The sequence below is a fragment of the Podarcis gaigeae genome (assembly GCF_964106915.1).
Source record: "Podarcis gaigeae genome assembly, chromosome: 12".
In the NCBI taxonomy this organism is placed as follows: Eukaryota; Metazoa; Chordata; class Lepidosauria; order Squamata; family Lacertidae; genus Podarcis; species Podarcis gaigeae.
The window spans coordinates 32422370-32434683 of NC_139688.1; the positions used below are offsets into that span (position 1 = coordinate 32422370).

Here is a 12314-nt window from a genome sequence, read left to right on the forward strand (position 1 = left end):
GGCACGGCAACAGCGGGAGGCCCCATTAGCTAAAGTGGTACCTCAGGTTAAGAACAGTTTCAGGTTACAAAGGGACCTCCAGAACGAATTAAGTTCTTAACCCAAGGTACCACTGTATAGCTATGATGGCTTCTACCCACTGATAGCCTTATCCTTCAAGAATTTGTCTAATTCTCTTCTAAAACCATCCAAGCTGGTAGTCTTCACTGTTTCCTGTGAGAGCAAATTCCATATTTTGACAATGCTGTGTGAAGAAGTGCTTTGCTTTGTCTGTTCTGAAACCTCCAATATTTGGTCTATGTTCAAAGGAGGAGGACAACTTTTCTGTATCTCCTTTCCCCATGCCATACATAATTTTACATAGACTTATTCCATCTTGTCCCCTGCTTGCCTCCAAACTAAAAAGCCCCAAATACTGCAACCTTTCATCCAAGGGGAATTGCTCCATCCCCTTGATCATTTGGGTTTCCCTTTTCCAAACTTTTCAAACTCTACAATATTACCATCACTGTATACCTCTCTTTTAAAGGCTCATTTAAGACTTTAGAAAGTGCAGACATTTGCTATGAATGCTACGGAAGGAGAAACTTGTGAGATATTGTGTGCATTCATCAGGTTCACTTTCTCTTTAAGCAGCTTGGAGTTTTAGGGGCATCTGGGGAGTTCCATGGTGGAGTTGGGTGGAGAGAGAGAGATACAAAATGCCAACTAGTCTCTGGCTCATAGTTCTTATTTGCTTGTTTTCATTTTATGGCAACTAATTAACGCGCAGCAGGCCAGGTCTAATCGCTTAAATCTGATGTTTAAATGTGCTTGCTGGGGGTGGGGTGTTGTGGGGATACCTTTCCTAATGTCATCTTAACTTCCTTAATGATTCAAGGCATTTAAACATAAATTTAGCCTATCACAGTAGTGAAACCTTTGCAGTCATACAGTGGAACATGAAAGCCAGAAGGAATTTGAAAGAAACAACTGCATAAATTCTTAACAGAAACTGATTTAGTGAGTGTGTTTTCCTGTCCCTTTGAACATTCGTGATCCTGAGTACAGACCTTATTGTTTGCCATTTCTAATTTCCAACCCCCAAATATGATCTCATTACAATTCTCCTCCTGGGATTTGGCCTCTTTCATACTACCAGAAGGTGGTGGGCACAAAATTTCTTGGAGAATGAAGGTATTGACCGTGACATCACTAGATAGGAAACACTCAGGACCAGCTTCATCATTAGGCAGACTGAAACAGCTGCCTCAGGCAGACAAATTTGGGTAACGTGAAAGGGCAGCACATAGTGAATTATTTAATTTACACTTGTTGTGATTTTTACTCCCTGGATAAAAGCGTCTGTGGGATTTTCTGTCTCAAGAACATAACAACCTGGCCAGCCTTGGATATCATGCATTTTGTCTTGGGACTGTCATTTTCTGTTCTGCATCAGACAGACAAATGTTCTGTGCAGGCCCTGGAAATGCTGGTTTGAAAAGGGGAAGGACTGCAGCTTAGTGGTAGAGCCTCTACTTTCCATGCAGAAGCTCTGAGGTTCAATCCCCAGATAGGGCTGGGAGAAAAACCTGTCTCAGGTCTCTCCTTCTCTCAGACTTCAGTCTCTGCAGCTCAAGAGATGTTGATGGGTTACTAGACCCAGAGGCCGCCTCAGCCTCTCCTGACCCAACTGGTAGTGGAGCAGCTGTAAGGGATTGCCCAGCAGAGAACAACGAGGTAATCCCCGCATCTGGAGCCAGGGCAGGCTCAGGCCCCTGACTTGGTCCAGCTGGTGCTTGTTGCAGGGCAACCTGTGCAGACTGGGACTCTTCAGAATCAGGCCCCAGACTTGGTTCAGATGCCGCCTGAGGCAAAGGATCTGGTGCGGACTGAGACTCCTCTGGCTCCGAGTCTGATCCAAAGTCCCAGGCCATCACAGGAGGGGAGAGTGCTGTTGTGCTCAAACCCTGCTTGTCAATTTCCTAAAGGCATTTGAGTGGCCACTATGAAAACAGGCTGTGGAACTCGATGATCAAGCAGACACATCTTATGTTCTTACTTATGAATAAATATTCATAGCATTGCTTTGACAATCACAGCAGAAGGGTTAGCTTTTATGTTTCAAAAAACTGATTAAATTATTTGTTTTTGTTTCCTTGATAGAAAGAATCTCTACCAGAGAAGAATGGCAAACCAAGCTGTTGGACAATGCCAAATTGGCAAAACTATCCAGAAAGCTCAGGAACAAAGAGGACCATAACTTTAATAAAGAATGGGGAAAACTTGATAGAGCACTGTAAGCAGATGAACACATTAGCAGGATTGCAACATTACACATACTTCTGTAAAACAAGAAAATCTTTAATAAAAAAAACCACTTGTAACATAGAAATTGCTATGGACAAAATGGTGAGACAAAGAACTTGGATGATGAAATAATACACAGTTGAAAAGGTTTATAATAGGACCCATAGAGGGGAAGGTGGGAAGTCTATAAATTCAGATAAATCTCTAAATATGGATAGGTATTTGGTAATGGTATAATCTTACACTTGCAAAATCAAATAAAAATTATTTCAAAAAATTATTTGTTTTTGTTTCAATAATTCTATTCAGGTCAGTTGCTTTTTTCAGTATTATTGTGCAGAGATTAAAATATGCTTTGTATTCTGAGACATAACAGAAGATCTTTAATCAATTAAAAAACTAAAGTGCGGGGGGGATAGAACCTTAAAAGAACGACTGGTGATGAAAAGCGAGTGTTGTATCTAAGGACGACAATCAATAAAAGTGTCACAGAAGGAAAATGCAGGTGCCACTTGGAATTATAGTGAAACTTTATTGAAAGACAGTATATGCTTTGAGGGACAAAGCCAAAACAGTATTTGATTAATGCAATTCATTGTCAGCAGCCATCTTCAAAGTACTAATAAGAGAGAGACCTTTGTAAACAGCATGTTGACTGATACTTTTTTTGTCTTCCTGAACCTGAGGAGAATAATTTTTGGGGCTCCATCATCAGATGGAAGTCTTTTTTATGCATATACAAGAATGTGGATGTAAAGCAGGTAAGTCCAAGGAGGAGATGTGGGCATACCAGCCCCATGTTGAGTGTCCTGATCTCCCTCCTCCCCCCCCTCAACTCTAAATGTACTTAGAAGCCAGTGCTGTTTTTCTAGAAAAAGAGGTGCTGGACCTCACCTTGTTCTCTTATAATAGCAATGGCACCCACCTGATTGGTGCCAGAACCAAGTTTTGGCTAGGGCGGGGAAAGCCCTGCTAGATCTAGTGTTATCAGGGATTTCAATTGCAAGGAGACGTCTAAGCATGTTCAGGCAAATGTTCTTAGAAGGCCCCTTCAACAGTAGGTGGAAACCAGAGCCAAATGAAAAGGCAGAGCCACCCCAACTGATTATATAGAAAAAAGGCAAGCAGCTGAGATCAGGGGAAAGTGAGGCTGGTGAGGCAATGCCCCATTCACTTTAATGGGCTAGTCTCCAATGGCTACTTTGGATACTTCTTTTGCTGGTGGTATCTAGAGATAAGCTCTCAAATTGAGAGTTTGGGGGGGGGGCGAGGAGCAGATACTGGACAGAGGTAGCCCTGGGTCCTTTGACTCTGGAGTCTCTTCATTCCTCTAAGACAGTGATGACCAAACTTGGCCCTCCAGCTGTTTTTGGACTACAACTCCCATCATCCCTTGTTAACAGGACCAGTGGTCAGGGATAATGGGAATTGCCGAGTTTGGCCATCACTGCTCTAAGAGGTCCCAGGATTGGGCTCCTTGACTATGAACAGTGACAGCTTGGAGCTTGTTGTTGTTTAGTCATTTAGTCGTGTCCGACTCTTCGTGACCCCATGGACCAGAGCTCCAACCAGTGCCATTGGTTTCAGTAGGGGAGAAATTTTACAAAAGGGAGAATCATAATATAGGCAACTTTTTCTTCCTGGTGTAGATGTTACTCCTGATATAACAATGATTAACAAAAATGCAAACAAGGTGCGTTACCTGTTCAGAGTCAGTATACAAATTCCACCTGGCCCCACAGATGGGCACAGTCTTCTAAGCAAGTTTGATCTCAGACAAAGCAATTCAGCATGATGGAGAATTCATGACTCACTTCCCTTGACACTGAAGACCAAAACCATAAATTTCTACCTTTTACTCTCTCTCTCTCTCTCCCTCTCTCTCTCTCTAAATGGTAAAATGCATTCCTTCGCCTGTCCTATTGGCTGTAAATTACCCTGAAACTGCTTCCCCTTGTGTTTGCTTGATCTGACTGCAAGATGCTAAATTTATGTGCTCAGCAGTCAAAAGTCACCAAACGGGGCATTACATTAGCTGTCATCCCTTTGCTCTCCTTGCTAGGGTACAAAGAGGGCACTCGGTAGATGGCCTGTTGGCATTAAGAGAACGAACAAAGCCCATTTTAATGATGAAAGCAATAAAAGTGGTTTCAGACAAGGTCAAGACCAAAAGTGAGATAATGGGTAAAACATTAATTTTCTGCTTGTTCTGGAGTAAAAAAAAAAAGCCAAGTGACTGTGTTTTCAGCTCATTGCCATTACATGCCTGTTCAGGCATTTCCCTTCATTCATTCTCAGAATGCATGGACGGAAGGGTGGGGCTCAGCAAGCAAGCCCCTCCCCACACTGGCTCCCTCCCTGCTTCACCTACCAACCTTTTGCCCATTGGGTTGGATTCAGAGTACTGTAAATGCAGTTCTGCTCAAGGAACAAGGACTCTGCTTTGTCTCTGCACATAGACCTCAACCATCTCCTGAAAAATATGTTGGGGATCCTTTGGAACAATGTGGAAGATGGCACAGGAAGCTGCAAGAAGAAGCAGTAAAAACTATCCCTTCCTCAGCTTTTGTTCATGGAAGACTCAGCAAGATCTGTGTCACTTCCATTCATAGAAGCGGCTACAGTGGTACCTCGCAAGACGAATGCCTCGTAAGATGAAAAACTCGCAAGACGAAAGAGTTTTTCGTTTTTTGAGTTGCTTTGCAAGACAAATTTCCCTATGGGCTTGCTTTGCAAGACGAAAACGTCTTGCAAGTTTGATTTTCAATGCATTCCTATGGGAATCCGTGCTTCGCAAGATGAAAGATTCGCAAGACGAAAAAACTTGCAGAACGAATTAATTTCGTCTTGCGAGGTATCACTGTATTCCATGAATAAACAGACTTATTTCCGTTGATGGAAATCCTACCTGTTGCACATAAAACAAATAATTTACAGACAATTTTAAAGAGTAGTACACTACTATTATTTCTTTCATTAAATGAAATTAAATAAAGAAACTGAATCATCACATATCATTTCTGTGGGAATGTTTAGGGATGCGGGGGAGGATATATTGTCTAAGATATCCTATCCCAACTTGTCTTTACAAGTTCAACAAAATCAGCAGAGTTAACATTCCCCTTTTTTAAACACATGCACAGCTTCCTGGAGAACAGGCAAAGACCCAGCAGACTGGAGGAGGGCAAATGTTGTCCCTATTTTCAAAAAGGGGGAAAGAGAGGACCCAAATAATTACCGCCCAGTCAGTCTGACATCAATACCAGGGAAGATTCTGGAGCAGATCATTAAGCAAACAGTCTGTGAGCACCTAGAAAGGAATGCTGTGATCACCAATAGTCAGCATGGATTTCTGAAAAATAAGTCATGTCAGACTAACCTGATCTCGTTTTTTGACAGAATTACAAGCCTGGTAGATGAAGGGAATGCAGTGGATGTAGCCTACCTTGATTTCAGCAAGGCATTTGACAAGGTGCCCCATGATATTCTTGTAAAGAAGCTGGTAAAATGCGGTCTTGACTATGCTACCACTCAGTGGATTTGTAACTGGCTGACTGACCGAACCCAAAGGGTGCTCATCAATGGTTCCTCTTCATCCTGGAGAAGAGTGACTAGTGGGGTGCCACAGGGTTCCGTCTTGGGCCCGGTCTTATTCAACATCTTTATCAACGACTTGGATGATGGACTCAAGGGCATCCTGATCAAATTTGCAGATGACACCAAACTGGGAGGGGTGGCTAACACCCCAGAGGACAGGATCACACTTCAAAACGACCTTGACAGATTAGAGAACAGGGCCAAAACAAACAAGATGAATTTTAACAGGGGAAAATGTAAGGTATTGCACTTGGGCAAAAAAATAAATAAATGAGAGGCACAAATACAAGATGGGTGACACCTGGCATGAGAGCAGTACATGTGAAAAGGATCTAGGAGTCTTGGTTGACCACAAACTTGACATGAACCAACAGTGTGACGCAGCAGCTAAAAAAGCCAATGCAATTCTGGGCTGCATCAATAGGAGTATAGCATCTAGATCAAGGGAAGTAATAGTGCCACTGTATTCTGCTCTGGTCAGACCTCACCTGGAGTACTGTGTCCAGTTCTGGGCACCACAGTTCAAGAAGGACATTGACAAACTGGAACATGTCCAGAGGAGGGCAACCAAAATGGTCAAAGGCCTGGAAACGATGCCCTATGAGGAACGGATAAGGGAGCTGGGCATGTTTAGCCTGGAGAAGAGAAGGTTAAGGGGTGATATGATAGCCACATTCAAATATATAAAAGGATGTCACATAGAGGAGGGAGAAAGGTTGTTTTCTGCTGCTCCTGAGAAGCGGACACGGAGCAATGGATCCAAACTACAAGAAAGAAGATTCCACCTAAACGTTAGGAAGAACTTCCTGACAGTAAGAGCTGTTCGACAGTGGAATTTGCTGCCAAGGAGTGTGGTGGTGTCTCCTTCAATGGAGATCTTTAAGCAGAGGCGTGACAACCATATGTCAGGAGTGCTCTGATGGTGTTTCCTGCTTGACAGGGGGTTGGATTTGATGGCCCTTGTGGTCTCTTCCAACTCTATGATTCTATGATTCTAAGATAGCTTGCGCAGACTCGTTAAGAGTCTCTGTAAATATTTCCTGGTATTTCCCCCGTTTAATCCCTCCTAAAATAAGATGCTATGCAGTCTTCTGTAAAGTATAAAATGTTTACTCACAAGTAATCATCTGTTCACACAAAGGTTCCCAGAAGGCAGACTTAAAAGGTTAGAACATAATTTAAATGTGGTGACTATCTCCTTATGGGGAAAAGCCCCCTTTTCTTCTCTTGGCCTGAAGCCAAGTGTGCATTTTAGTAGTGCTGTTGTTAAGATGGCATTGATAGGGACAAGAGGAGACAAGATGGTCGCCAGCCTGTGGTTCTGGGTCTTACTACTTCAGGAGAGGCCACGCCCATCTCAAGTTACACATAGGAAGTTTCGTCTCAGTCCAGGAAAGCAGGAAGTTCCAGCTGGAGGACTGAGACAACCTTCATGTCTACTCTAGTAATGTTGTGTTTGACTGCACCTCATTTTTACATCCCACAATTTCCACCCCACCCCAATGTCTGACTTTGTACCCGAATAAACCTTTCATGAACCAAAACATTTAAAAATCTACTCCAGAGGATGCTAACTACTGGAGATGCTCTCCTGAGTCCGGCTCAGAAAAGTACTCAACTTGGTCATTAAAACTATCTCATAGAAGAGGCAATATTCACAAGCCCTCACAGTCTTCTCCAGCTCAAGCTGAAACCCAAACTATCCAAGTGCTAGCTTTAGCCTTGCAAAGTTATGTCCTCCCTTAGATCAAATATCTTCTACTTGCTTAGAGAGAAAGCAAAGCAGGGGTGAAATCTGAGGAGTCCTACTTCTCACTGGTCCTCAGCAAGAAGATGATTGCCCCCCCATATTTTGTTCCAACAGGATCCCCCCCCCCAATGCAACTACTGGAGTAGGGGCACTGTGTTAGTTTATATCATGAGTAGGCAAACTAAGGCCCGGAGGCCGGATCCGGCCCAATTGTCTTCTAAATCCGGTCCGCGGACGGTCCAGGAATCAGCAGGTTTTTACATTAATAGAATGTGTCCTTTTATTGAAAATGCATCTCTGGGTTATTTGTGGGGCCTGGTGTTTTTACATGAGTAGAATGTGTGCTTTTATTTAAAATGCATCTCTGGGTTATTTGTGGGGCATAGGAATTCATTCATCCCCCCAAATATATATATATATAGTCCACCCCCCTCCCCCAAGGTCTGAGGGACAGTGGACTGGCCCCCTGCTGAAAAAGTTTGCTGACCCCTGTTGATGAGAAAGACCAAAGGAAATGGGATAGGTGGCGATTTTGCTAAATCCTTGGATTGACTGGTATAAATTTATTGAGAGGTGTGTGTGTGTTTTGAGGGGGGGGATCTCAGGTAAGTTGCAAACTAATCCAAGGCAAGCTTTTCACAGCTCACCCATCTCGTAATTTATATTTTTATACAATTTCATTGAGGAGCTCTAGCTATTGTTACATTGTGCTAATATGAATTTTTGAGACGGGAAAAGTACACACCAGGTACCCAGCTCCTGAGAAACTAACTGAAAATGTGCCCGTCAACAATATCTCATCTGGCTGGAATTTATAACTGCACAGTAATTGCACACGATTGTAGGACTTTGTTTTGATTTAAGGGAATAAAAACTGAAGGTCATATATCTTAGCTTCTCCTTTCCATCTTCATTAGAGACTTTAATTAGGTAGCCTAGTGAAGGCTGTTCATTACTTCATCACAGATCGGTCTCGTACACTAGAAAAGCAATGAGGATTACAGGATTGTTTGTTTGTTTATTCACTCATTCAGTTGATTAAAATATTTCCATCTTGCCTTTCTGTCATTTAGGCATCCAAGGTTGCAAACAGAATATTTAAAAAATGAGATGCAGTAAAATATCACAACAGTGAAAAAATGTAATAATAAAAACAGCAGCAATCCTAATGAGCAGATTTTGCAAAGAGAACATTGGAATCAGCAGCATCCAGGTATATTCAGCATACCCTTAGAAACCTATTTAAACAACATCATCTTCATGGCACACTGAAAATGTGAAGGAGCCAGATGGTCTTCCACATGAAGGTGATTCCAGAGGTTGGGCATGGACATCAGTGGTGTGGTGGTAACATTATTGAAGTCCAGATCTATGCTGTCAAAGAGAGTTGCAAAATGCAGGCAGCCACATTGATCCATGATATATTATGGGTTTACAAAAGATTTGGACAAATCCCAAATCAAGAACTGGAAAAGGACCATTTTGAACAAATATGTGGTTTTTCTGAGCAGAAGCAGAATCTCTCTGAAGCCTGCTGCACTGATTCCAGAATTTCTGAACTGCTCCAGGATGATTCAGATCTTTAAAAGCCCCTGCAGGTGGCAGGTTTACAAAAACTGAATTTCCCCCCAAGCTTGCCATATACACTAGGATGGGGAGAGAAGGCAGGGAGAACTCTTTTGTGACTCACAGTCCTGGGTTCTGTTAAAGGGGAAAGGGATGCTGAAGTAATTTATCACCTTATACTTGACTGTTCTGTTCTCTTTGTCAGTTCTGCTAGATATGCACACTTGGAAAATGAGGGGCATCCAAGTTCTTCTGCCTCTGTGACATATGCCCATACATTCATGTCTGCGAAATCAACTCTGCACTTAATTTCTGTGACTTCTGGTGCCAGCTGCGCAGAATAGGAGCTTCAAGCTCTTTCCCTCCCATTCATTGTAACTCCCTAGTCCCTGCACGCATCCTTCTGAAATTTTGCAAGTTACTTTCCGAAGGAACTCTATGCTGCATGCCCTTTTCATAATAAAATTGTTGCCCTCAAAACTATAAGTTCTCCCCCTCCCCACAAATCAACCTTAAAGATGCCTAGCACATTAAAAAAAAATGTCTAAAATTTGGCAGATTCTGAGTCAAGGGGACTTCTCTCATGCATTATATTTTCCTTCAAATTGCCCATGAAACAAAAGGGCAGAATAAGTGAATCCCTTTTTAAGCAACTCAAACTGTAAAGGTGTCCTTAACAGGAAAACCACTTCTGCTATACTTCTGAAATTTGGCAGCATTCATGCACTCTGAATTTCATGCCTGCAAATTTGACCCAATTTTACAACAACAAAAAGGTGATATAGGTGGTTCCTTTTTCAATTGGTTTTCGTATCCATGGAGGCAATCTAGTTGTGTTTTCTGTGCTGGAAGACCTGTTCAAGCAGATTCTTCTGAACACTTCATGTCCATTGGCCCAGATTTCTCCTAGAACATTGGTCTTCAGCTGGTGGATTATTATCATACTGTTACCTAAGAGTTGTTGTTCAGATAGCACCATCACCATGTTATCTTATGTTATGTTTTATGTGATGGTATATGTGTTGTGTTATATGTTATATATGTTATATTACAAAAAAAAAGTTAAGAGAACGGTGGGTACACAGTAGAAAATCATACCCCAAGTCAGGTTGGCCTTAAAAGGGCAGTCTTGGGTCTAAAGAGACTATCCCAGAAGATGGCCTCTGCTCTTTAATAAGTTGTGTTTTTAAAAGACATAGCAATGACAAGGGAAAGTAGGCAAATATGCATCTAATCGTAAGAAAAGCCCTGCTGGAAAAGACCAAAGGTCTGTTCTGTCCAGCATTCTGCTCTGACAGCAGCCAATTAGATGTCTATGGGAAGCAGGACATGAGCACGTTACTTTATGTCCTGTGCGCTGCTCCAACTGGCATTCAGAGGCACACTGGGTCTAGTACTGGAGGTAATTACAGCTATTATGACTAGTACTCACTATTCAACGTGAACAAATGTGTGGGCAAGAGTTCAGGAGAGGGGAGAACTTAAAGGAGTGGCAGCATTGTGCTTCATGTTGGCATGGCAACCCTTCTTCATTATGACAAACAACCATGTAGGTAAGCTAATACTGAAAGGCTCTTCCTCTCTGCTTTGTCTGTTGCATCCAGTCACAAAACAGGAGTTTGTGAAATGTGGTAAACGAGTCCATAACCCTTTACAGTCATCAAAGACTGACGTTTATTCAATAGAAAAAAGATATAGTAGCTTCCTGATAAAGTATGCCCCAAAGGGAGGAACCTTAATTTGAATTTATAAAGCAACCAATGTGATGGTTATGGGGGTGGGTAGTTGCTGTTTTTCCTTTGTTTCATAACTTTTTAAACTATTGAGGCATAGTCCAGACAACGTAGGATTCTCCCCTACCTCCCTCTGTTCCATGCCTGACCACCCACCCCTTCCCCTGACACAGGTGAAGCAGGTCATACTTGTGGAACTGCTGTACATTCCTCATGGCTCGCAGAAGTCCAGCTGCTTCTCTTTATGTGTAGATATCTGTTAATTTATATTACCACATGATTTCATATTCATGTGTTCCAAGTCCAGCACACTGCAAGTTACTCATTTTCTTAGCCATCTATTCTAGAACATGCTTCCAACTAAACCAATAGCCATTCGAAACATTTACAAACACCAAAGCTGCATTCATAGATGCATTTATCTGGGAATAAGCCCTGTAGAACTCAATAGGGCTTACTTCTGAATAGACATTATAAGCTTGCACTGTAAATCACTTTGAAAACAGAAGGATATAAAAGTGGTAAAATGCACATGGGCAACAGCATTTTTAAAAGGCAAACTGCATCATTGGAGTGTGTGTGTGAGACACACAGAGAGAGAGAGGGAGAGGGAGAGGGAGAGGGAGAGGGAGAGGGAGAGGGAGAGGGAGAGGGAGAGGGAGAATAAATGGGATTGTAGCAAGCCTGGAGACGGAATTTAAGCCTGTCCTTCTCTGAGGAAAATCATTTTTCTGAAGCTTGTATTGTGGGGAGAAGAATCTGCTCTTGGCTTTATTGAGGAATCACACACCCAGACAAACAGCAACTTCAGAGAAGAGATTTTCCTCCAGATCACAGCAGGGGGGGGGGGAGTTAAACTCCTTCTTCATGATGACCCTGGTTCTGTTATTTGTTAGCCACCCACACACAATGGTGCAATTGGGGGGGGGGGGCAAAACCCTGCAAGGTAGATTCAAAGACATATTTTTGTCACATCCAGTTTGTTCCACAGTCAATGAATGCCCAGAGCAGTGGCAGCGCAGAGGTGACATAGTTATAAATATGATCAAGCTTTGGACCCTTAGAATCCCAAAGGCAGTAGTTCCAGGGTTATTACAGGGTTGCAAATCCCACAGCAGTCAAAAGTCTAACTCATATTCAATAATATCATCAAGAACATGCTGCTGGTATAGCCCCAAAATTTATATTCTGTTACTGTAGATTCTATTAATATCCACATACACAGAAAACCTAGCCCAGGGCCAAAGTTATACTTTTTGCACAGTGTTTGCACTGGGAAATATTAAGCATTGCTTTGATTATAGCGGCTAGAAGGTAACAGCACTGCTACTTCTACCCAGAGGTTTATTATCACACCTAATGAAACCATATAGTTCTGC

General features: G+C 42.4%; 1 long non-coding RNA gene across 1 annotated transcript in view; it reads right to left on the reverse strand.

The window, feature by feature from the left end:
• LOC310828242 overlaps positions 1–12314 on the reverse strand; it is a 38382-nt gene that overhangs the window by 16469 nt on the left and 9599 nt on the right. The window lies entirely within an intron of this gene.